The sequence below is a fragment of the Dromiciops gliroides genome, chromosome 1, assembly GCF_019393635.1.
Source record: "Dromiciops gliroides isolate mDroGli1 chromosome 1, mDroGli1.pri, whole genome shotgun sequence".
NCBI lineage: Eukaryota > Metazoa > Chordata > Mammalia > Microbiotheria > Microbiotheriidae > Dromiciops > Dromiciops gliroides.
Window position 1 is genome coordinate 218,820,303 of NC_057861.1, and position 26,067 is coordinate 218,846,369.

At 37.7% G+C, this 26,067-nt stretch overlaps 1 protein-coding gene across 16 annotated transcripts in view; it reads right to left on the reverse strand.

Annotated features, from left to right (window-relative positions):
• Nucleotides 1-26,067, reverse strand: part of LDLRAD4 (low density lipoprotein receptor class A domain containing 4) — a 638,510-nt gene that overhangs the window by 301,270 nt on the left and 311,173 nt on the right. The window lies entirely within an intron of this gene.

Below are 26,067 nucleotides of genomic sequence, written 5' to 3' on the forward strand. Positions count from 1 at the left end.
CACCTGCAAAAAAAAAAGACACCTGTACATGAATGGTAATAGCTTCATAGAACTCTAGAGTTGAGTGGGGGGGGGGACTTATAAAACTAATACTAATAAAAGCTCTATCCCCGGGGGCGGCTAGGTGGCGCAGTGGATAAAGCACTGGCCCTGGATTCAGGAGGACCTGAGTTCAAATCCGACCTCAGACACTTGACACTTACCAGCTGTGTGACCCTGGGCAAGTCACTTAACCCCTATTGCCCCGCAAACCCCCCCCAACCCCCCCCCAAAAAAAGCTCTATCCCTGGCTTACTGTGAGGCCCTGTGAAAAAACATAGTTCTTTATTCACCCCTATAGAAAACTGGATTTAATAATAACCTATCTTACATGAACAGTGTGATGATAATGATTTTTTTTTAATTTGTGGGGCAATGAGGGTTAAGTGACTTGCCCAGGGTCACACAGCTAGTAATTGTCAAATGTCTGAGGTCATATTTGAACTCAGGTCCTCCTGAATCCAGGGCCAGTGCTTTATCCACTGCGACACCTAGCTGCCCTCGATGATAATGACTTTAATGAAAAAACCTGGAAAAATTTGCAACTTATACTGCACCAAAGTACCTAGGAAGGATGGTAATAAAAGTATTAGCAATATACAAGAGAATCATATTGCAGAATTCTGATAGTTACACTATCTGATCCTGGGAGGTTAGTGCAAATCACTACTGGAAAAGGTCATCCATTTTATTAGATTTTAAAATATATTTTCAAACTTAACAAAGTACTCCTTTAAGTCTGAGTTGCCTTTAAAATGAGAAAAAAAGATAATGAAATTGCCATGGGTATAGACATGATATTTGTGTAATAACATGGGTTCATAAACTTAGAAATAGAAAAGACCTTTGAGGTTATTTATTTCAAGCCCCATATTTTATATTTGGGGGCTTGATTAAAACCCAAATGACTTAAGTGACTTGTTCAAGGTCAGGTAGGTAAATAAATAACAGAGCAGGATTTGAACCCATATCTAACTACAAAATCAGTAACTTTTCAGTAGAGTACACACTGCCTCTTATTAGGAATTTTGTACTGAATGGTCATAGAGAAAGTTAGGCCAATGCTTTCCAGGATCACTAGCAGTAAACAGTGTGATGTAGAAGAAAATGTAGAAAAATTGGGACACTAATTCATTGATGGTGGAATTGGGAAGTGATCCAACCATTTTAAAGAATAATCTGGAATTATGCCCAAAGAGTTATTAAACTACCTGTGCCTTTTGAACCACAAATACCACTACTAGATCTATTTCCAAAGATGATTAGGGAAAAAGAAAAAGAACCTATATATTCTTTATTTTTTTTTGTTTTGGTTTGGTTTTTTGCAGGGCAATGGGGGGTTAAGTGACTTGCCCAGGGTCACACAGCTAGTGTCAAGTGTCTGAGACTGGATTTGAACTCAGGTCCTCCTGAATCCAGGGCCAATGCTTTATCCACTGTGCCACCTAGCTGCCCCCAAGAACCTATATATTCTAAAATGTTTATAGCAGCTATCTTTGTGGTGGCAAAGAACTGGAAATTGCAGGGATGCCCATCAATTGGGGAATGGTTGAACAAGTTGTGTTATAAGATTGTGATGGAATACAACTGTGCTATAAGGAATGATGAGCTCAATGAACTTAGAAAAACTTGGAAGGACTTGTACAACAAAATAATGAAGAGCAAAATGAGCAGAACCAAGGCAACATTGTATACATTAACAGGAATAGTATCTTTAGAATGACATTGATGGAAATCAAAGGGATGCCTGTCAATTGGGTAATGGCTAAACAAGTTGTGATATATAATTGTAATAGAATGTTATTGTGCTATAAGAAATGACAAGCAGGATGATTTCAGAAAAACCTGGAAAGATTTATGTGAACTGATGCATAGTGAAGAGAACAGAACCAGGCAAACATTGTACCAAGTAACAGCAATATTATATGATGAAGAAATGTGAATGACTTAGCTATTATCAGCAATACAATGAACCAAGACAATCCCAAAGGACTAATGATGAAGCATACTATCCATCTCCAGATAAGGAAGGGATATTGATTGAACAGAGACTGAAGCATGCTATTTTTCACTTTTTTTCCCATTTTTTCCTTTTATTTGACTCTTCTTATATCAAATAACTAATATGGAAATGTTTTACATAATTGCACATGTAGAACCTACATCTGATTGCTTACAACCTTAGGTAGGGGAGAAAAAGAGGGAGAGATAGAATATAGAACTCAAAACTTTAAACAAAAACATTTATTAATTTTTGAAAAGGAAATGGACAAACCACAACAACAACAAAAGAATTACATTGGATGAATGTAATTTAGAATATTATAATTATGCAAATTAACTATAAAAGACATATAAAGAAAGATGCTACCTACATACAGAGAACTGATAGGCATTTGTATGGAATAATTTTACATACATACATACATATATACATATGTGTGTGTGTGTATATATATATATATATACATACATACACACATACATACACACCTATTGATGTCTAATGGAGGCCATTGGGGGAGGAGGAAGGGGAAAAAGGAAATTTACATGATAACTATTGTATATGTAAAAGGAATAGCAAGTTGTACATAATAGATATGCAGCATCATGTACAGTCTTTTTTATTATACTATGTTTTGGAAATGCTTGTTTTATTCCATAAATTAAAAATAAAATAAATAAATGTGGGGGAAAAAAAAGAAATTGCATAGTGTTGGTGGTCAGGAGTCTGAGTGTTTATTCTAGTCACTTATCTCCTCTATCCCTAATTTCCTCATTTGAAAAATCAGGGAGCAGTTGAATTATATGATCTTCAAAGCATTTTACTGCTGAGGCATTCCATAATTCTATCATTGCAAATAACAGGCTGACTGAATGGAATTATGGGCCTTACTATCAGTTATACTAATGACACATGGTACCATATTAGACAAGTCTCTTAGCTGCTATATAGTGTAATTTCTTCTTCTGCAAAAAGAATAATATAGAACACGCCATTTACCTATTGCAGAGAGAAGGAATTTATGTTTTTAAAGCACTTTGGGGAACACTACATGAGGGAGGTAGGCAAACACTTGTATTAAAATTCTGGGGGCAGATGCTTCTATGAAATGAGTGTAGAAAAAACCAACTGATGCCTCTGACCTAGTTTTTAATAACATGTGCACACATCCCAAGACACACATGCTCTGATCTAGTCTTTTTGGCTGCCCTTTTACCAGTTAGAGAAATGCTGTGTTGAAAGTGATTAGAGCCACGTGTTAAAAGTATCACTTATGCCAATATCTTCCCATAGACTGGAAATTTTAAAATCTAGTTTCTTGAGTTCATATTTATAAAGCAACAACTTTTTTGTGTCATGGAAAAAGTATTTTCTTTTTTTCCCATCCTGTCAAGATGATGAGAAGGCTTTCTTTTGCTTTCCAAAAGAAATTTTCAACTTTGGCTAAATATCAAATATGAAAAGTACATTAGCCAAAAACAGATACTCCCAAAGTTGTTGAAATGATGATTGAAAACAGGGGGGATAATACTACAGTTGAATCAAACTCAAATCTAAAAGTAGTGCAGTCCAAATCATCTATTACTGTAACCTATGTGGAGTTGGAGCTAAACCATTACTTTTAAGTCTCTGCTGATCTTTGAAACAGAATGAAAGAAAAATACAGAAAATTCTAAGTTGAGGTTATTTCTCAGTTGTTTCAGTCATGTCTGACTCTTCGTGACCTCATTTGGGGTTTTCTTCGTAAAGATACTGGAATGTTTGCCTTTCCTTCTCCAGCTCATTTTACAGATGAGGAAACTGACTCTAACAGGGCTAAGTGACTTGCCCAGGGTCACACAACTAGGAAGTATCTAAAGCTGAATTTGAATTTAGGTTTTCCTGACTCGGCCTGGTACTCTATCCACTGTACCAGCTAGCTGCCCCCCACTATACCATTCCACCACTCACATTTTCAATGGAGTATAATTTTGTGTTTATATGCAATGTATATACATCATTGCTATTACTTAACTGCTATTAGTTTTTTCCTCACCCAAGTCTAACTTTAATAAACAGGCAAGAGGGTTTAAATTAGTCTTCATTTACATTCCAAACACTTAAAGAGCTAAAGCTATTGTTTTCTAAAGTCTGTTCTCTTAAGTAGGCCTCCTATTTCCTCCTTACTCCGTACCATGATCTAAATAAAATTGCAGTATTAATTTGCTTGACATATACTATCTTCATAGATAATGCAAAGGTTGACAGTTCAATCTATCTTGAGCAAATTCCAAATTAATAGAATTTCAATTAATTACCATTTGAATTGTAATTAACTTAGTTTGTATTAGATAAAACACATCATTTACAGGTGAATTTAAATCAAAATTGAATTAGGAAATGCTATCAACTCCCCAAATAAAATGTATGATATATAATCTTTCACTATAATGTCTTGCAGATCTTGTGCTGCGGCACTACTTTATAGGTGAGACAGCATGATGATGGTGGTGGTCGTAGTGGTGGTGGACATGAAGATCATGATGATGGTGATGAAGAAGAAGAGAATGGCTAATATTTATATAGCACTTTCAGGTTTGTTAAGTGCTTTCTTTACATACGTTGACTTGTTTCATCTTCAAAACAACTCTGCAATGTATAAGCTATTATCTCCATTTTACAAATGAATTTTATAAAGACTAATAGAGATTAAAAGACTTCTCAGGTCACAGTGCTAGTTAGAGACTGGGGCAGGATTTGAACTCCATTCTTCCTGACTGTAAGGCTGGTGCTCAGTCAGGCTTCTATGCCACCATCTAAGAGGTCCCAGACAAATCTGCCTTAAACTGAACTTTACACTTTACCACATAGCATTTCATTAGGGTTCCAGCATATTTCTGGTCATTTAAATTAATATTTCCTATAACTGATTACAAATTAAAAAGTATGTCTGACCATTTACAGAGGTTATCAATAATCATTGGATGAAACACTTAGTTTCTATAGCTCTATCATGTAATATTGATACTAAGGAAATTTGGGGAACCAAGTAGACAACTGTTCCCGATTCTGATGTATCAGAAGCCAGGGAAAGTGTTTAAATGCAGCCAAACTGAAAGGTCATGGAAAGAAAAGAATAAGAGAATTTTTGTTCTCTTATTAAGCTTTCCTCCTTTCTTGTGAAGACTGTTTTTGTTCTGCCAACTCAGTAACTAAGAGAAACCAAGATTTTTTAAATGTCAGAAACATTTTAGTGACAAATCTATGATGACTTTCAGATGTACAGTGTTTGGATGGGTGAAAGAATGAATAAACCAAGAACCACTGGATTTCCTCAAGGAAATGGAGATTTAGAAACAAAAATGTTTGTAGTATTTAAACTATTTCCCCCAAAGAACTATAGTACATATCCTGAGAAAAGAAAGAAACCCTTCTTTGCCATCATGCTACCAAACATTTGCCTTCTTTGGAGCAATCTGTGATAACTCTAGCCAGATTTCAGTACCTTCTTTATTGATAAAGGGTAAAAAGGAGTGGTTATGAAGACAGATTATCTACATGCAAATCACACACTTGCTACCTCTGAGAATTTAGGCAAGTCACAAACTCCTTTTATTCATTTGTAAAATGAAATGGTTATAATAGAGGATCTCAGAGATTCCTTCTAGATTTAGCTCTAGGATACTAAAAATCATTTAATCAATGAGAATCTATTAAGATCTACTGTATGCTAAAGTATTGTGCTAGGTATAGGGGAGATGACAAAAATGAAAGTCCCAACTTTCAAAGAATGTGCCTTGATTTTGTGTCCAACCTACCATCAACTCCAAATTTAATTCTGAGTTTTTCTACATGAAGCCTCCAAATAAAATTCTATTTACTTTCCAGTTCTGATAGTCATGAAATTTTAGGGATAGAAAGATCTCTTGTGATCATCTGGTTCAAAATCCTTACTTTACACATGAGGCAACCAAGATTTATAGAGGTTAGGAGTCTTGCCCAAGGTCTCTCACTTAAAGAAAATGAAATGAAAGACATAGTAACTCAAGAAAAGATTTCTGACACTTCCCAAATTAAATAACAGTGTAGCCATTAATAGCTAAGATTATTTAGTTCAGAGGAAGATAAAGGGGAGGGGAGGAGTATGTGTGCCCAATGTAGAATGTACAATGATTTCCCAGGTTGTTTTTTTTTTTTAAACTTTTAAAAAGAATAGAACGATTTGAAGACTCTTCAATTAGGAAAGATATTGACTATTTGAGAATTTCATGTGAATTTCAAACTTCTGTATAAAGCTGTATACAAGCTGTAATAGGGCAATAACTTGAACTAATTAATTTTAAAACCACATTTTTATATGATTCAAAGCTCAGTGTTCAGCCTTGACTTCCAAGAGGGGAAAACTATGCATCTTTCTGACTAATTTCAATCCAATTGGCACTTTCAAAAATTCTATTGGTTAAAAAGCAGGGAAAAAAAGTTGTGAGTTTGTCTTACACTTTTTTTAAAAGTCTTAGTTTTCACAGATATGATCTCAGTCATAAAATACGGACCTATATACAGTATTACATCGTAGCTGTAAAGTCAGCCTTTTTGTGTGAATTGGCAAAGGATATGATGTTAGCTATTTCTGTTAAATTCATACAGCAACATTATCTTATTCAATTCACACTTCCATCATTCACAAACCTGAAAAATGTACAGTGATTTGAGCTCTATTATGTCTGCCATTAAAATTTAGGGCTTGTTATTAGGAGGATAGTCTTATTAATGTAAGTAAATAATGAAATATTAAAATTACCTTCTTACTACCCAATGTTTTTTTTTTAATTCACCATTTTCTAAAGTTCATATAAATTAATTTAGACTACAGGTGTCAAAACCACTGCCAAAGGCACACTGCCACCAGTAACACTCCAAGTAGGGGCATGTACCAGATTAAAATGTAATTAGGAAATATTTAACAAAATTAATGAAAATACAATAGGACGTAGATAATGTTGATATGTGGTTTTCTAAATGAATATGCCATCTACAGGAATCAGTATGTACAACTTAGTGGCCCTTTTGCTATTTGACATTGATTTAGACTAACCTACAAAAATGATCCTGATACATATGTGCATACTCCCTCTGAATATTTTAAGTGTCCTTCCCAGACCCTCTTCTTGACTCATTACACTTTATCCTTTGATGATCCTATTTTTTCATTAATCATCACCTCTAGGGTTTAAGGTGTAAAAAAACTAGAAAGGTTGGAAGGGGGCAGGTTATGAAGGGCTATGAATTCCAAACAGATGATTTTATATTTGATCCTGAGGGTGATAGGGAATTACTGATGCTTATTGACTAGGAGGATGATATGATCAGGCATTCACCTACGGAAGACCAATTTGACAGCTGAGTGGAGCTTGGACTAGAGTAGGGAGAGACTTGAGGGAGGGAAACGAACAGGAAGGTTACTGCAATAGGCCAAGAGTAAGGTGTTAAGGGCATATACCTTATCTTCTCATGGCTGGTAATGGTAGAAAGGAATATAAATATATTAATGATGTTAAAATGAAGGTACAGGATTTGGCAACACATTGGTTATGGAGAGTGAGAGTTAGGAATTGAGCATGACACCTCAGTTTTGAACCTGTGTGATGGGGAGGATGGAAATACCTTCAATAGTAATAGGAAAGTCAGGAAGAAGGGAGGGCTTGATGGGAGAGATAATGAGTTCAATTTTGGACATGCTGAGTTTGAGATTCATTGGGACATTCAATTTGAGATGTGAGTCTGGAGATAAGGAGAAAGGTTAAAGCTAGATAAGTAGGTCTAAGCATCACTGACATACCCTAACCCTTGAACAAAAAGGATTGTCATTTTCACTTCTGTATTCATTTTTCTTAGCATAGTGTCTTTCAGACATGTAATAGGCACTTGGTTAATGATTTTTGAATGAATTACTACTCATAGGCACAAGTTTTCAATGAATTATAAAGGGTTTAATTTACACTGCAGTTGTTGTTGTTGAATCATGTCTGACTCTACATTACCTCATGAACTGCCCATAGGGTTTTCTTGGCAAAGATAATAGAGTGGTTTGTCATTTCCTTCTCCAACATGTCCCCATCTTACAGATGAGGAACTGAGACAAATAGGAGTTGTGACTTGTTAGTAAGTATCTAAAACTAGATTTAAATTCAGATCTTCCTGACTCCAGGCCTGGTGCTCTGTCCACTGCACCATGTAGCTGCCCTTAATTTATCCAGAAGATATTATTAAAACTAAAGAATGAAGCATAAAGGGATTTTCTATACTTGACTTAAAGTCCCAAGTTATGCTGAGATCTCAACTCAAAATCATCTGAATCCGAGGCTCGTGCTCTGAGACATGCTTGAAATACAACACTGCTTTTCCTAATCATAAAATTATAATAAAAGAGAACTTAATTCTAAGGTTTAAACTCTGTACAATAAATTAAGTTACCACACAAGCATTTAATAAAAGTTGGTATCTTAAGTGACCTTACTAATACTGTTCTTATCCATTGGAAAGATGAATATAATTTCCTAAAAGGATATTTTCCCTGCAATAAGGTTAAGATAGGACTGCCCAGAATGATTAGGAAGAATGTTTTTAATGATCTCCAAATCCATCTCAATGATAGTACCCATTTCTTCTCATACTGTGGAAAGAATTCTTTTACTGTCTCTAAAATTCTCTGATACCAGTAGGTAAGAAATCCACAATATACAAGTAAAGGCCACAGTATAGTAACTAACATATTAGATTGCATACAATTATAGGATTTGAAGCTGGAAAGGATCTTAGAAATTATCAAGTCCAATGCCCTCATCTCACAGATGAAGAAACCATAGTCTAGAGAGGTTGTGACTTATTCAAAGTCACAAAAGTAGCATGTCAATATTGAAACACAGACCTTTTGAATCGATAACCAAAACCTATTCCCTTTCCAAAACACCACAGCCTCCCCTGTTCCACAGTAATTATTCTCCAAAGGACCCTAAAAATAAAAGCTAGTCTCTTCCTTAATAAATAAAAACTTCCAATCCTAGAATTAGATGTTTTGAAGATCAACAAATCATTATCTTCTTCAAGATTATGTTCTCTTGCCTTTCTTAGATATTTTTATAGTTTACTAAGTACTTTCATACTTTATGTTATTTATGCATTCGGCAATCCCAGGAAATAGGCAAGAATGGGTGTTATCCTGTTCAGTCATTTCAGCCGTTTCCATCTCTTCAGTGATCTCATTTGGGGGTTTTCTTGGCAGAGAGATTGGAGTATTTTGCTGTTTCTACACCAGCTAATTTGACTGATGAGGAATTCAGGCAAACAGGATTAAGTGACTTGCCCAGGGTCACACAGTTAGGAAGTATCTGAGGCCAGATTTGAACTCAGGAAGCTGAGTCTTCCCGACTCCCTGGCTCTCTATCCACTGCACCACCTTCCAGCCTGACAGGTGTTATTAGTGCTGATTTTTTTTTTTTATGGACGAAGAAATACAATGATAATCATACACTAAGGCTTTGGGCAGCAGACAGAACTTAGGAGGAATCTGGAACTTCTGTTTCTAATTCTTGTCAATGAATCAAAATCAAATCATTTAAACTAATCGGGGTTTGTTTGTTGCTTTTTTGTTTGTTTGTTTAGGGGCTTCATTGTATAAAGTAGGAAAAAATAGAGTTACAAGCTTTTTATCTTGGTTAGGAAAAAAGGATTGGTTAATCTATAATTATCAAAGTCTTTGAAAACAAATGATCTTGAGAATGACAGATGGGTCACATTCATGTTCAAAAATCAATGATGCATTTTAGTAGAGGGCAAAAAGGGCACTTGGACTAGATCAAATACCAAGTGTACCTTTCTGATTGTAGGACTATAGGCAAGTCAACCTCTTTGGTCCTCAGTTTTCTCATTTGTAAAATGGACATAATAAAGGAACTATTTTTCCTCAAGAGTTTTTATAAGGGTCAAATTAGAAAATGTATACAAAGCACTTTACAAACCTCAAATTGCTATAGAAATGTCAGCTTCCATACTTGGGTGTCAAAATATTAATACTTTAATAGATCTGTGATCTGCCTCCAAAGATACAGGTTGCAACACATATATGTCTACGAAATACTTTTCCATGTGGGCGCCATGAGGGATCCACCTAACATGCTAAAGGGCTTCCTTTTTTTCTCTTGACATTATGTGGATACCCATGAAGCATAAGGACTATCCTAAAGGTTATCCTTCACTCTCACTTTTTGATTGACTCATATTTTTCTACAGCTATACATCTCTATAATGATATCATTTAGGTCACTTATTTTTTTGTTTGTTTGTTGAGGTAATTGGGGTTAAGTGACTTGCCCAGGGTCACACAGCTAGTAAGTGTCAAGTGTCTGAAGCCAGATTTAAACTCAGGTCCTCCTGACTCCAGGGCCTGTGCTCTATCCACTGTGCCAACTAGCTGCCCCCCTTTAGGTCACTTCTACACAATTTTTCTTATGTAATGTGTTGTGGTCTATTTACCCTCATTTTGGTTTTTCAGTCATTTTCAGTCATGTCTGACCTTTCATGACCCTATTTGAGTTTGTTTGGGATTTTTGGCAGAAATACTGGCGCAGTTCGCCATTTCCTTCTCCAGTCTATTTTACAGATGAGGAAACTGAGGCAAATAGGATTAAGTCATTTAGTAAGCATCTGAGGCCGGATTAAAATTTAGGAAGATGAGTTTTCCTGACTCCAGGCCTGGTATTTTATCCATGGTTGCCACCTAGTTGCCCCACTCACCCCCACACCATGGACTTTTCCAGTGTCTTTTGGATGGACCTCAAATTTAATTCTTCAGAGACTGTGGTATACCATGACTCACAACTGGTATAATATGGGTGTTAAAAAAGATGTCTTTGTTTCACAAAGAAGTTTATGGTTGGCAAGAATCCTGGGCAATTTGCCAAAGGAAATCTAACCTACTCTCCTCCTCCATTCTGGATTCAGAATTGGCATCTTCTATGTCTGTCTAAGGTCACAGGATAAGTGATTTAGAACTGGAAGGGATACATACTGACTTATATCATACACAATCATCATCATCACTGCCTATTCATACACAGTGTGAGGTTAGACATGGTATGAAAACAGCTCCACTTATATGGTAGGCATTCCTGTTTAATATCACTACCCTTTCAGCAGCTGTGTCAAAAATGAAGTGCTAATGTATCTATACTTTCTCAACTTCTTGGTTTTTAATAAATGTCCTTAAATTTAAATTTAATTTAATAAATGTCCTTAGTGGCAAATGGGGCATACTAAGCATTTCATATATATATATATATATATACATATATATATGTATGTATGTATGTATATGTGTGTGTGTGTGTGTATGTGTGTGTGTGTGTGTGTATTGTGACAACCAGGGCTAAGAACAGATTTATTCTATGGTATGCTGAAACCTAGCTCACAAAATTGGAAATCTGCTCGCCCAGAACAACAAGATAGTAGTGATGCTTGAATGGTACAAATATGTTGGGGTTATTTACATTCATAGAATCACAGCTCTAGATCTGAAAGTGACCTTAGACTTCTTCTAGTCTCATTTCTTTCAAGTTAGAGATGAGCAAAATGACATCCAGAAAAGGAGAAGTAATTTGTGCAAGATCACAAAGTACTAAGTAACAGAGTCCATATTCAAATCCAGGTACTTTGACCCCATTGTTTGGGCTCTTTCTACTATGTCACACTGCCTCCTTTAATTCAACATCTATTTGTTGATCACCTATTATACTTTATAGCACTGTGGGAGACCCTACACTGCTTCACCCAAATTATCATCATATCTTCCTATAATTACTTCCTTCCTTCCATATATTCATACTACAGGTATTTACTGAACCTCTTTATGGGCAAGAGGCTGTATTAGGGATAAAGTCATGCCATGTTTAAAGCATTTTAAATGCCTTCAGGAGCATATACAAAATGCTTTATTTGACATTCAGAGCCCTATATAACCTCCCTCCCTCTTACCTTTCCAGTCTTCTCATACTTTATTACTCAACAGATCCTCTTCAATCCAATGACACTAGTCTCCTGGCTGTTCCATGAACAAGACACTCCATCTCTCCACTCCAGGCATTCTCTCTAACTATCCCCCATGCCTGGAACACTGTCCCTCCCCCATTCCTACTACTGTCTTCCATGGCTTCCTTTAAGTCCAAAATAAAATTCTAGTGCCTTCCCTCTGTTAATTATTTCCTATTTATTCTTTATATAGCTTGCTTTGTAGATATCGGTTTGCATGTTATCTCCCCCATTAGACTGTAAGTTGCTTTGAGGGGAGGGACTGTCTTATGCTTCTTTTTGTATCCCTAGAACTTATCATAGTGCCTACCACATAGTAGGTGCTTAATAAATTGTTAATGATTGATCAATTGATCGATCATGAGATCACAATTGATCTCTTCACCCACTACAAATGAATCACTTCTATAGCTTATTCTTGATTATTCAAGTGATGATAATTTAAGTGATATATTATTTGGTTTCTCCTTTCCCAACTTTTCTGCTACCTGAATTCTAGGCTTTTTGTTTTGTTTTTGTTTTTTTGCAGGGCAATGAAGATTAAGTGACTTGCCCAGGGTCACACAGCTAGTAAGTGTCAAGTGTCTGAGGTTAGATTTGAACTCAGTTCCTCCTGAATCCAGGGCTGACGCTTTATCCACTACGCCCTCTAGGTGCCCCCAGTAAGTAAGCTTCTTGAGGACAGGAACTTTTTTTTTCTTGTATCTCCAGCACCTAACACAGTGACTTGCATAAAAGTAGATGCTGCTTAAATGTGGGGGGATGAAGTATGAGGCTAAAACCAAAGAAGTAAAGGGGGTTGTTAATTATTTATATGAAAGATTTGCTTGAGGAAAGTTTGCATTTGGGCCTCTCCCTTTGACTGATAAATGAATCTTGTCTCTGTCTTGTCTCAAGATAGAAAATGTAGGCTCCTCTCACCAGAAACTCAAACTTCTTGCACTTCTTGCACAAGCCAAAATGTCAGATGCTTTCCATGTGCATTGTCTTCCAGTTGTCTCAGATTAGCAAATATTTGCCAGGTAATACCTGCATTTAATTTTTTTTTTGCAGGGCAGTGAAGGTTAAGTGACTTGCCCAGGGTCACACAGCTAGTGCATTTACTCTTAAAATTGTATTTACAGTTTTTAGCCTTTTTAAGCCTAGTTGTCAGACCTTGTATAGCCCTATTTCACATTTTTGCAATATTCAAGTTATGCTGTTTTGTCTTTGACCCTTTAACTCTATGTTATTCTGTTGAATTTTTTTAAAGGGAAACAGGAAGCATCAATAAAAAGAGGACAGCCCTATTCATGCCATGTGCCTCAAACAAGAGAGGCCAAATGGATTTCCCTTGTCAGCTCTTTAGAAGCCCTTGGGGCAATCCCAAAGAGACATTCCAGGAAGAGTCCTTCGACCTAAACATTTAAAGGCTATAGACCTTCATTTTAAAATGTAGTTCCTAGAAGTCTATTAGTTTCAAGTTAAATAAAGCTCTCCTAAGAGAGTAATAAGCCCTTCTGAGCCTTAGCTGGGCAGCTAGGTGGTACCATGGATAGAGTACTGCGCCTGGAGTCAGGGAGACCTAAGCTCAAATTCAACTTCAGACACTTACTAGCTGTGGGATCCTGGGAGAGTCATTAAACCCTGTTTCCCCCCTCATCTATAAAATGAGGTGGAAAAGAAAATGGCAAACCACTCCAGTATCTTGGCCAACCAAGGAAACCTCAAATGGGGTCATGAAGAGTTGGACAAGAATGAAACAACTGAACAACAACCACCAAAACAAAAAATAGAGACCTACTAAAAATATCCTGATTCTACATATCCTAAAATCTCTAGTTTCAATTGAAGACATCTGAGAATTAAAAAGATAAGCTGAAATTTGCATAATATCCTAATGTCATTCTATCCCAATTAAGTTTTGTTCAGAAAGTACTTGATAAACATGAAAGCCTTGGATATAGTGTCTACCACCCAATACCAGAGGGTGTTCTGGGGAATTTGCCAAACTCCCTGTGACTCAGGTTCTCTGAGTAACTAGTTGTCATTCACTCCCTGACTCCACCCATTTAAGTTTATATTAAGTAGGTGAGTGGGTGTCTGTAACTTCCAATCAAATCTCATAGCAAATATATCCCCACCCCCATCTCTCCCTTTCCACCAGAGGGTGCTATATCTCACTGAGTTACTGCCATCCCGACTTTCTTGCTTCCCACTCCCCAATATCTGTCTCTGCTTGCTATAAATGGGTTGCATACACTTAATTACATCTGTCCTTTCAATACCTGACAAGTCTGAGAGAGTTTTCCCCACAGCACATAAGTCACATGAATACATGCTGAAGCTGACAGCAAGTGGGGACACTCAGGATGCCATGAGTTCAAGTATCAATTTCCTCCCTCATTTTCAGACTCAGTCTTTTAAAACATTTTCCCCAGATTTTCTCACTTATACTACCCTATAGACACATTTCCAGGACCTCTTCATTCTATCAGGATTGAATATTAGGGACTCAAGGGCTATGTTATGTGACTTGAGTTATTATTTATACAAGTCACTTATCTGGTCCAATTTTAGGACTAAGAAAGAAGTTAACAGAAATCCATACCCAAGTCCCTCAATGCAATTTATCAATAAATATAATTTATAAAGATTTTTAAAAAAACCTTTTAAATGGAGAATTATTTTAGAGTAAGATATGAGAAAGAAAACAGAATCTTTGTGTAAATTATTAGAATCCCATTTATATCAGTCAACCTATTTTTATAATGTAATGGGTGTCTAGCCCATGCCCAGATCACCTAAGATGTCATCATCAATAGGAAGACACTAGGGAGTTATTTCTTGAGACAGAAGGATGAGAGCATGCATGGCCATTTTTTGTTGGCCTTTCATGTGGTTGGGAAGAGTCTTTTTCCATTGGCTGAATAGTTAAAACTGTGTTTTCTGACTCAGTTCCTGAGTCAGCACCGGCCATATCTTCTACAGCATTTGAATATGAGGGAGCAAGGTGACTTTACTGACAGCTCACCAGTAGTACAGCTCATGATGGAAAGAGAAAGGGCCTAATGGCTCTCATCAGGCCACACAGTCCTAAGAAATGGGCCTAAGTCTTTGACCTTTTATTTTGTATTTCTTTTAAGAACTATTTTTTTAGAGGCAATTGGGGTTAAGTGACTTGCCCAGGGTCACACAGCCAGTAAGTGTTAAGTGTCTGAGGCTGGACCTGAACTCAGGTCCTCCTGACTCCAGGGCCGGTGCTCTATCCACTGCGCCACCTAGCTGCCCCTTGTATTTCTATTCTAAGGTCAGGGAGTGTACTCTCTGACCCTGGGAGTTTCAAATGCCAAGTGTGAGCCACAGTAATCTGACAGTCAAGTAATCCAGTCCAGGGATTTCAGCCAGCCCAGCAAAGAGGCCTCAAGTAGCAAAGTATGATCATCTGGAGTGACTTCTGAATCTTTCCTAGTGATGGTGGCTTTGGACTTGAATATGGTAGGACCAATGGTATGTAGGAACAGCTATGTTGGGAGTCTAATTCTCTCCCCCACCCCAAACTCAAGTGATATAAAAGGGGATTATGCCCCCAAGGTACTGGGAGAAATGATAGTTCTTTGCTCTTACTATATCTTTGAAATAAATTAGTTCAGTGTTGAGTGATTAAATGGAAATGGGATGCTAGTCACTGGGTTACTAAAATGAGGGAACAGAGACAGCTGGGACTCAAGCCAATGGAATAAAAGAAAGACTCCCCAATACCCTTGATATCTGAAAACCCTGGGGAGGGGGGGAAGAGGAAGAATAATATAACAGACTTGACGCTGAAAGAATAAAGCCAAAGTCAGTCCAGAAGACCAGAACAAACCTCTCATCAAGGCAGGACTTCAAGTGGATTCTGTTTGTATATAGTATCCCTCAATTCCCTTCTTACTATGAAAGCTAAACAGAAATTTGGCTGATGTCTGTTTTATTCCAAAATGGGTCTTTAAGACATACCCCAGTTGGATCATCTCACTCTCTGACAAAGCCCAAACCTATAAAGGCAGGATTAGAGTCCCTCTGCCCATTTATGAGTCTCCTGAGTAGGAAATTTGCAACACATGCTGACTTTGCCAGTTTCCAGTTTCCTATGAGGGATTTTCTTCAGTATCTGTCCCTTACACAACTCTCTGTCCATATCAAGAGCCTAGATGCAGGAGACAGTCCTTGGCACACTTGGGATGCTCTGAAACAATAGAACATACAAGGTCCAGGCTTTAACACTGATCCTTTTCACATGGAATCTTAACTGATAATATTTTCATCACCCCCAATTCATCATCAATCTGTCTGCATCAAATTACCATTCTGAAAACACACTGTGATTGCAGGATTCAGATCTGGAAGAGACTTTAGAGATATCCAAAATCCAGACTTTTTCAGATAAGAAAATTGAGACACAGAGAGATTCAATTATTTGCCCAAATGATTTTCCTGCAGAACAAATCTAACCTTATCAGGCTCCTACTCAATAAACTCCATGAGCTTTTCATTGACTCAGGATCAAATATAAATTCTTCTGTCAGTAGTTAGAGCCCTTTTACAACATGGCTCCTTTCTACCTTTCCAATTTTCTTACACATCATTTCCATCCATGTTCTCTAGGGTGTGGCCATAATGAATTATTCACTGTTCCTCATGTACAATGCTCCATCTCCTGTCCTCCATGTCTGAAAGGTACTTCATTCTCAGTCTGCCTCTTGAAATTCCTGGTTTCCTTCAAGACCTAAGTCAAATGCTACCTTCAACGCAAAGCCTTTCCTGCTCCTCCCAGCTGTGGATACCCTTCTTCCGAAACTTGGATTCATTTTGGTTAAGTTCTATATATGCTTATCTATGTATGTATGTCTCTCCCTGTGTTCTCCTTGAGGGTATAGATTGTTTCACTTTTGTCTTTGTATGTAATTAGCATAGAGCCTGACAGACATGAAATATGCACTTAATAAGTGTTTGTTAATTGACTGATTGAAGTAGTAGGGCCAGGATTTCAATGAGATTATCCTCTTTGTCCAATTCCAGTCCTCTTTCCATGCTACACAATGCTACCCTTTGCCCCATTATTGGAATCTTACCAAATGATAGCTTTCTCTTTCTTTACATGTTATTCTCCCTTAAGTTTCTTACCAGCTGAAGGCTCTCCTCCTGTCAGTGACCCTGCTCCCTTATTATTCTTTCAAGCCTTAGACTATAATCAATCTGCATCTCTGGATAAATCCATTTCAAATTCTCCTCCTTGTACTCCTCTCCTTTGTGAGGAAGCCTATAAATGCCTCCAGATATACTAGGTCTACCAATTCCAAGAATGTCAGTGACAAAGTAGCTGAGTAAACTAAAACAGGAGAAAATGTCCTCTCAGTTATCCTCTAGTTCTAATATTTTTCCTTATTTTAAAGTAAATCATTTTCTACAATTTAAAGCCATTTAAAACTTTTTTTTCTCCCCCTAAAGGAGATAAACAATTATTTGCTTTCTTATTCCAATGCAAGAAAGACATTTATTCATAGGACCAAGGTCACAGAGAATAGGTCAAAGAATGGGACACGAACCGGAACCCTCTGGGACTCTTCAACATATGACATAATATTTCCAGTCATTCCGTTAGTCTTAAAACTTGTCAATGGGGGAAGGTAGGTGATGCAATGGATAGAGCACCAGCCCTGGATTCAGGAAGACATGAGTTCAAATCTGGTCTCAGACACTTGATACTTACTAGCTGTGTGACCCTGGCAAGTCACTTAACTGTCATTGCCCCCCACCAAAAAAAGACTCCTCATCTACAGATGGAAATATATAATATGAACTCACCTAAATATACTCACTGAAATGGGATAAGATGGTTTAAAAGAAATCCTCCTGTGAGAAAATAATAGGGTTTTGCGAACAGCCCCTGCTGTGAGGGGATTGATTGGATTATGAAGAAATCAAAGCTATCTATTGCCACGTGAAAAAAAATACTTTATATCACTATTAATTAGAGAAATGCAAATTAAAACAACTCTCAGGTACCACCTCAAACCTATCAGATTGGCTAATATGACAAAAAAGGAAAATAATAAATGTTGGAGAAGCTGTGGAAAAATTGGAACACTAATGCATTGTTGGTGGAGCTGTGAACTGATCCAACCATTCTGGAAAACAATTTGGAATTATACCCAAAGGACTATAAAGCTGTGCATACCCTTTGACCCAGCAATACCACCACCATTGGGTCTTTGTCCCAAAGATATCATAAAAAAGGGAAATGTACAAAATATTTATAGCTGCTCTTTTTGTGGTGGCAAGGAATTGGAAATTGAGGGGATGCCCATCAATTGGGGAATGGCTGAACAAGTTGTGGTATATGAATGTAATAGAATTCTATTGTGCTATAAGAAACAATGAGCAGGTGGATTTCAGAGAAACCTGGAAGGACTTGCATGAACTGATGATGAGTGAGATGAACAGAACCAGGAGAACATTGTACACAGTATCATCAACATTATGTGTTGATCAACTGTGATAGACTTGATTCTTCTCAGCAATACCATGGTACAAGATAGTTCCAAAGGACTCAGGATGGAAAAGGCTCTCCAAATCCAGGAAAAAAAAGAACTGTGGGATATGGGTGCAGATTGAACCATACTATTTCTTTTGATTTGGTGCTGTTGTTTTTCTTTTTTGAGGTTCTTCCTTTTTTCTCTGATTCTTCTCTTGTAACATGACTATTGCAGAAATATGTTTAATGTTATTGTACATATACAACCTATATCAGATTTCTTGCTGACTTGGGGAGGGAGGAGGGAAGGAAAAAATTCAAAGCTAGAAATCTTATAAAAACAAATGTTGAAAACTATCTCTACATGTAAATGGAAAATAATAAAATACTTTTATAATTAAAAAAAAAGATTGATTGGATTGACTGACTTCAATGATTAACTCACTTAAAGTTAACACCTGCCTGGCCCTCAAGAAGGTGTGTTCTCAGAGGGTGTGAACTCTGACCTCATCAAGGGACCACCCTCAAGTCCAGTGAACCAATGGATTTGGTTGAAGATAGCCAATGAGCGTGAATCAGTATGTACGGACTGCCTCTCCTCTGGACCCATAAAAAGCTTCCACACACAGTTACTCAAAGTTAGACTCTCTCAGAGGTACTTTTGGTGACAGAGGACTTGGAGAAAGAAGCAGGTCAGGCTGAGCTCTATTCTCTCCTCTAGGCTAGATAGGTCTTTTCTTAATTTTCTGAGCCAGGTGTTCTCTTTTTACTAATACTTGGTATGCTTTAATAAATGCTTAATGCCCAACACTGGTGCTAAAGCTTCCAATTTATAAGTAACAACTATATTAGAAACCCCAGCTAATTTTCCCTACACTTTGGACAGTAAAAAGCAACCATACATATAGTTTTATTTGCTACACTCCCAAAAGACCTAAGTTCTAATTCTAATTCACTGACAATCCATGAGATAATCATAGATCATTTTTCATCAGTCATTTCAGTCATGTCTGACTCTTGACCCCATTTGGGGTTTTCACCAAAGATACTATAGTGGTTTGCCATTCTCTAGCTCATTTTACAGATGAGGAAACTGAGGCAAACAGGGTTAAGTGACTTGCCCAGGGTCACAAAGCTAGTAGGTGTTTGAGGCTGAATTTAAATTCATTGAGGTGAGTTGTCTTGACTCCAGGACTGTCACTATATCCACTGCACCACCTAGCTACCCCTGTATCACAAATCACATTGGATAGAAACATGTTTACAAATTGGCAAAACCACTGACAAACCATATGAAAATATCATTGTAACAGTCTTACAATGCATGCTTAAATGTGTATGCAACATTAATCAGAATAATTTTTTCTTTATCCATTTTAATATTTAATAGAGCAAAAAGATTAGCTAGCCACATATGCCTAATATCCTCTCAAAAAAAAAACTTAAGGAAGTCCGTCAGCCCACCAGGTAGACCTATATGACAAACTTAGAGGAATCATAGTTCTAGAGCTACAAGAGGGACCTTAATACCATCTAGTCCAAAGGCCTCATTTTTCCAGATGTGGGAAATTGGAGCCCAAAAAAGTTAAGTGACTTGTCCAAGGTCAAACACATAAAATGGACATAGAAGCAATCTTTGTACCCAAGACCTTTGACTTTGCACTGACAAGAGTGCACTGCACTGCTTTCATGTGTTGTAATCTGCATCACTGTAAGGAATATCTACATTGATGAAATCACAAGTATATCTGAGTATAACACTGAAGGACATTTACATAACATCACATCGATTGCATGGTATGAAGTGGTGAAGACAGGGGGCCAGAAATGAAATAGACTTTGTTTGTTTCTTTGACTCCAAATCCCCCAGGCTGCTATACAATGTTCATGCAGATTCTTCAAATAAGAAGGATATAAGAAAAACAGTATTCGACTATAATTTGCATACTATTTCCTTAGATGACTTTACATACACCAGAAGGGCCTAACTCTTTGTGAGTTTATACTCTCAAAGCTATATAAATCACACAAGCAAATATATTCTCATCTTGACTATATTTCTAGGCTAAAGCACAATAACGCAGTGCACAATACTTTAAGACCTGATTTTTCTCACTCCTACATTACACTCCATCACCTAGTCAACTGGGGAACTTCTACCAAATTATATGAGATAGTTATGTGTTGCAGTGCATATAATGCTACACTTGAAGTCAGGAATATGTGAGTTCTAATCATGACTCAGGTACTTATTAGAGGTGTGACCCTGAAAAGTCATTTAACATCTCTCAGACTCAGTTTCCTTCTCTGTAAAATAGGAGTAATAATAACATCTACCTAACAAAGTTGTAAAGAACCAATAAGATAATATATGTAAAGTGTTCTTCAAAGCTTAATATCCTATATAAATATGGCTTTAGAGAGTTACTAGAGGTTCAGAGATTCAGTGACTTGAAGCAATTAATATAGTTACTTCATGCTTAGGTCTTCCTGACTCCAAGTCCACTGGGCTCCATCAAGCATTCTCTTTAAGTAGCAATTAGTGGCATTTCAGGAGGCTGGATAGCTAGACAACTCATCTACTATAGCTGTGAACATCTTTCCAAGGATGGCTAGCTCTTTTCTCCAAGAATTTACACACTTAAGAAACAACTGGCTACATTGATTGGAAAATGGATAGGCAAAATGAGATACGTGAATATCAGTGTTCTATGGAAAATGGTGTATGCAAAAAATTCAAAGTAAAGGAAGAATTATAGGAACTCATGCCCAAGAAAACTAGAAAAATAGTATATAAAATGATTTTCCAATATAAATGAAAAGAATTGAAAACCTGATACTGAATTTTGTGTTATTATAATGACTGAGCTTAGTCCAGGGAAATAAATGAGAAGAAAAATCCCTACAATGTGCCAAGCACTGTGCTAAGAGCTTTGCAGATAAAATCCCTTTTGATCCTCACCTTACTACCCTGGGAGGTATGTACTATAATTATCGGTAGACAGAGGTTAGGTGATTTGCCCAGTCACACAGCTGGCAAGTGTCTGAGAATAGATTTGAACTCAGATTTTCCTAACTCACGCCTGGTGCTTGATCCACTTTGCCACCTCCCTCCATTCTTTGTAGAAATTTTTTTGTTAGGAAGGACAGCTCACTGGGGAGGAATATCTTTGGAAATAAAGGTATTGTAAGGACAAAAGATATCAACTTTTAAAAAAAAAGGATCCACTGGCTAATTTGTTGTCTGGTTCAAAAGAGCTATTTTTACTAAACATCTATTTGTACTTGATGGAGCCTCATGCCTTCTGTGGGTGTATTAAAGAGGTCTGCTCGAACTGCAGTCAGCTACTGACCTATCTTTTTTGTGTGCCTGACATGTTTTTGTTTTTGTTATTTTCCCCTTGGTTTTCTATTACTTGGATTTTGTTGTTGTTTAGTCATTTCAGGTAGATCTGACTTTTCAATAACCCCATTTGGGGTTTTCTTAGTAAAGATATTAGAGTGATTTGCCATTTCCTTCTCCAGTTCATTTTACAGAGAAGAAAACTGAGGCAAACAGGGTTAAGTGACTTGCCCAGGGTCACACAGCTAGTAAGTATTGAGGCCAGATTTGAACTCAGGAACATGAGTTCCCCGCCCAGCACTATATCCACTGCACTACCAAGCTGCTGATGCTAATATTGTCTTTTATTTTTCTTTAGGGAATTAGCTTTTTTGGTAGCTGACCCAACTGTTTGTGAATTTTTGTATTTCTGCCTCTCTCCTACTGTGCCCAAAGTAGACTTTAATTCTACTAACAGTTCATCGAAAAAATACCTTGTCAGAAGAATGTCAACATTTAAAAAGAAAATGCAAATATATTTTGAGGGTAGGTTGTGATTGGAAAAAAAGCAACAAGTTTCAAGACTGTTTCTCCCCCCCCCACCCACCCAATAAAGTTACAAGCAAATCAATAGCCAGATAAATTTGTAAAATACCCTACAAGCAAAAATATCCATCAAGTAAAGCAAAGAAGAAAGGAAAAGAGGAATCTAGATAGAGTCCTGGGCTTGGAGGTCAGAAAACCTGAGTTCAAAACCTGCTTCAGACACCAGGCAGCCTCTGTTTCTCAGTTTCCTCATAAGACTAATCCAAATTAACCCATCCGCCTTCCTATTTCCACACTGACCAGACCAGAGTCCACTCACTCTGCTTCTTTCTGTTCTGTGAACAATTAGTACACTTAACCATGGGCTTGATCTACCCTACTAATCCATTCCTTTGTTACCAGGTTTTTAACTGTATTTATACTGGATTATTGTAGAGAGGGTGGGGTTTATATTTGTGTATGTCTGTATTGTTTGCTTTAGGATGTAAGCTCCTAAAGTAGAAAATACAACAGCTTTGCAAGATGCTGTATTGCTTTTATTCCTGGTTCTCAGCTACTGAAGAGAGACATTACAGTGTAATGCACTGACTGCTGAACTGGGGAGTCAGGAAGACTTAGGTTCATATTATCCCTCTATCACTTGATTATGTATGTGTCCACTGGAAAATTACTTAATGAAAACTTCAGTTTCCTCTACTGGGGAGCAAAGCTAAAAATGCCTTTGCCTCCTTTAAGGTGAGGATCCTTTTGATCCTCACCTTACTACCCTGGGAGGTATGTACTATCATTATCGGTAGACAGAAGTTAGGTGATTTCCCCAGTCACACAGCTGGCAAGTGTCTGAGAATGGATTTGAACTCAGATTTTTGTGAGGCTCAAATGAAATAATGTATATAAAGTGCTATAGAAGTGTCTCCTCTGATTCACAGGTGTAACATGGGTCCAATGAGTCTGTAAAGGCTATATTTATTTAGGACTACCATAGCTGGGCACTTAATAAGTGCAGTTTGGTTGGCATATTAGTGAATGATTTGCTGTCGTCTATTTTGTATCCAGAGCTAATACAATGACAATCCAGGGGTGACCGTCATGGGACCTACACTTTGTGAGCCACAATATTGCTAGTAACTCAGCAGTGACTCAAAGAAAAAAGCCAGTGGAAGTTCAAAAAGGTAATTCATTCCTTCAATAATCATTCATTAATGGCCCAAGGTACTTTACTTGGAGCTGAGGATACAAAGATGACTTATGACAAAGTTCCTACAGTTAAAGAATTTACGTTCTTGGGGGGAGAGATTTGAGATGGTCCTTCTGTAGATTAATATAAGGGAAGGGACAAAAGTAGCAAAGGAGGCATCCAGACAATCTGAGATAGCAGTTCCAGAACTCAGAGAAGGCTTCATTGATAAAGTAGAAACTGAGCTTATCCTTAAAGGCAGCTAGGATTCAGAAAGGCTAAGAGAAGGAGGAAATTCATTCCAAACATGGAAGTGACCAGGATAATTGCAGGGAAGAGACAATAAGTCAAATTTGGGAAACAGCTATACAACAGTGTCACTTGGTCCATCAGTCACTCATACATTCTTCCACTATCAGCAAAGCAAAGTCTGTGGAACAGCCTCTTTCTCCTTCTGCACAGTCCTAAAGGGATCTTTCAATGACACCTTTTCAGAGCTAGAATTAAAAAAATTTGTACATGGAACTAGCACCAGAAATTGGTCAAGTGGCACAAAAACATGATGAGTTAGAGGGAGGAACCAAACACTCCCCTGTGGGGAGATACTGACACCCCAAACATTATCCCCTGTTGGCAGAGGCTGGGATACCTTGAGACCACCATTAGAAAGGCTGTTGAACTCTATCCCACCCTCATCCCCAAGTCCACAGGAAATAGCCATTTGGTAGCTATTTTAGGTAGTTATTCTTGACAATTAGGTGATAAAGTCTGTTGTTTCTTCTTACTTGGCCTCCAAGAGGCATGGTTTGGGAAGGTAAGGTAGGGGGAGAATGGTGACCCTTGCAACAAACAAAGAGATGCTTTGGGGAAGGGGACCAAAAGAGGATTTGAAACCAGCCCTCCCCCAAACCTCAAAGTATCATAACATTATTAGAACTATTGGCAAATGTATGGATGATCCAGTACAACTCCTTCATTTTATAGAGAAGGTTAATTAAGACCCCAGAGGTGATGTTCAAGGACCTAGAGGAAGGCTCATTCAGCTCCTTCTGAAATTTTATCTGAAGTAAGGTGTGATCAAATAGAGGCCAAATCTCAGAGACTCAAAAACTTTAAAACTTAAAAGAGGGGGCAGCTAGGTGGCGCAATGGATAGAGCACCGGCCCTGGATTCAGGAGTACCTGAGTTCAAATGCGGCCTCAGATATTGACACTTATTAGCTGTGTGACCCTGGGAAAGTCACTTAACCCCCATTGCCCCCCAAAAAAAAAAAGTTAAAAGAGATCTTACAGATCACCTGTCCAACCCCCTCATTTACTGAAGGAGGTGACAGAGTCCTAGGATTAGTCTTAGATCAGGAGCTAGAATACAGATAACTGTATTCCCCGTCAAGGTATCAGCCAGGTTGTTTAACTCTGATCTCCCTCGGAATCACTAGCCCTTCCAGGTTTATCAATCCCTGAACTCACAACTGAGGACAAGTAACTAAGCAGGAAGTTGGGGGCTGGGGAAGAGGTTATAAAAATAATCATACTTAAAATCATAATAGCTAGTATTGATAGAGTACCTACAAATTTCCAGGTACTGTACTAAGTGTTGTTGCTGTTCAGTCATTTCAGTCATGTCCAACTCTTTGTGACCCTTTTGGGGGTTTTCTTAGCAAACATATCAGAGTAGTATGCCATTTTCTCCTCCAGTTCATTTTACAGATGAGAACACTGAGGTAAACAGGGTTAAGTGACTTGCCCAGGGTCAAATAGCTAGTAATTATCTGAGTCCAGATTAGAACTCCGGAAGATACATCTTCCTGATTCCAAACCCAGTGATCTATACATTATGCCACCTAGATGCCCCCTACTGTACTTAGTGCACTTTACCAGCGTTATCTCATTTGATCTTCACAACAACCTTGAGAGGTCAGTACTATTATTATCACCATTTTACAGTTGAGGAAGCTAAGGCAAATAGAGGTTAAATGACTTGCCCAAGGTCATACAGCAAGTTAGTATCTGAGACCAGATTTGAATTCGGGTTTTCCTGACTAAGCCTAGGAGTTCATTCTCTGAGCCACCTAGCTACTTCTAAGACTGGTCATTCAGGCTTTCTAAGCAAGCTCTTGTCCTAAGTTTACTCTCTCCTACCCCCATCCCCACCCCTACATATACACCCAGGTTCCTCTTGGTAACAAAATTTGAGAAGCCTGAGAGGGCAATCTTGTAATGAAAGAAAAAGTCCCCAGAATAGTAGAGGCAGAGATATCCAGAGGAAGGGGAGACCCTGCCCTTCAGAAGAAACTAGAGGGCTTTTTCTTTCCTCTGCTTTGCCCAGGATGAAGGTAACTCCCCTTCCATCTCCTTTGGATTGTGCTGAGCAGCAACTCCTGAAGGGCTCTCTCCATGAGAACTCCTAGGCCTTGGGGT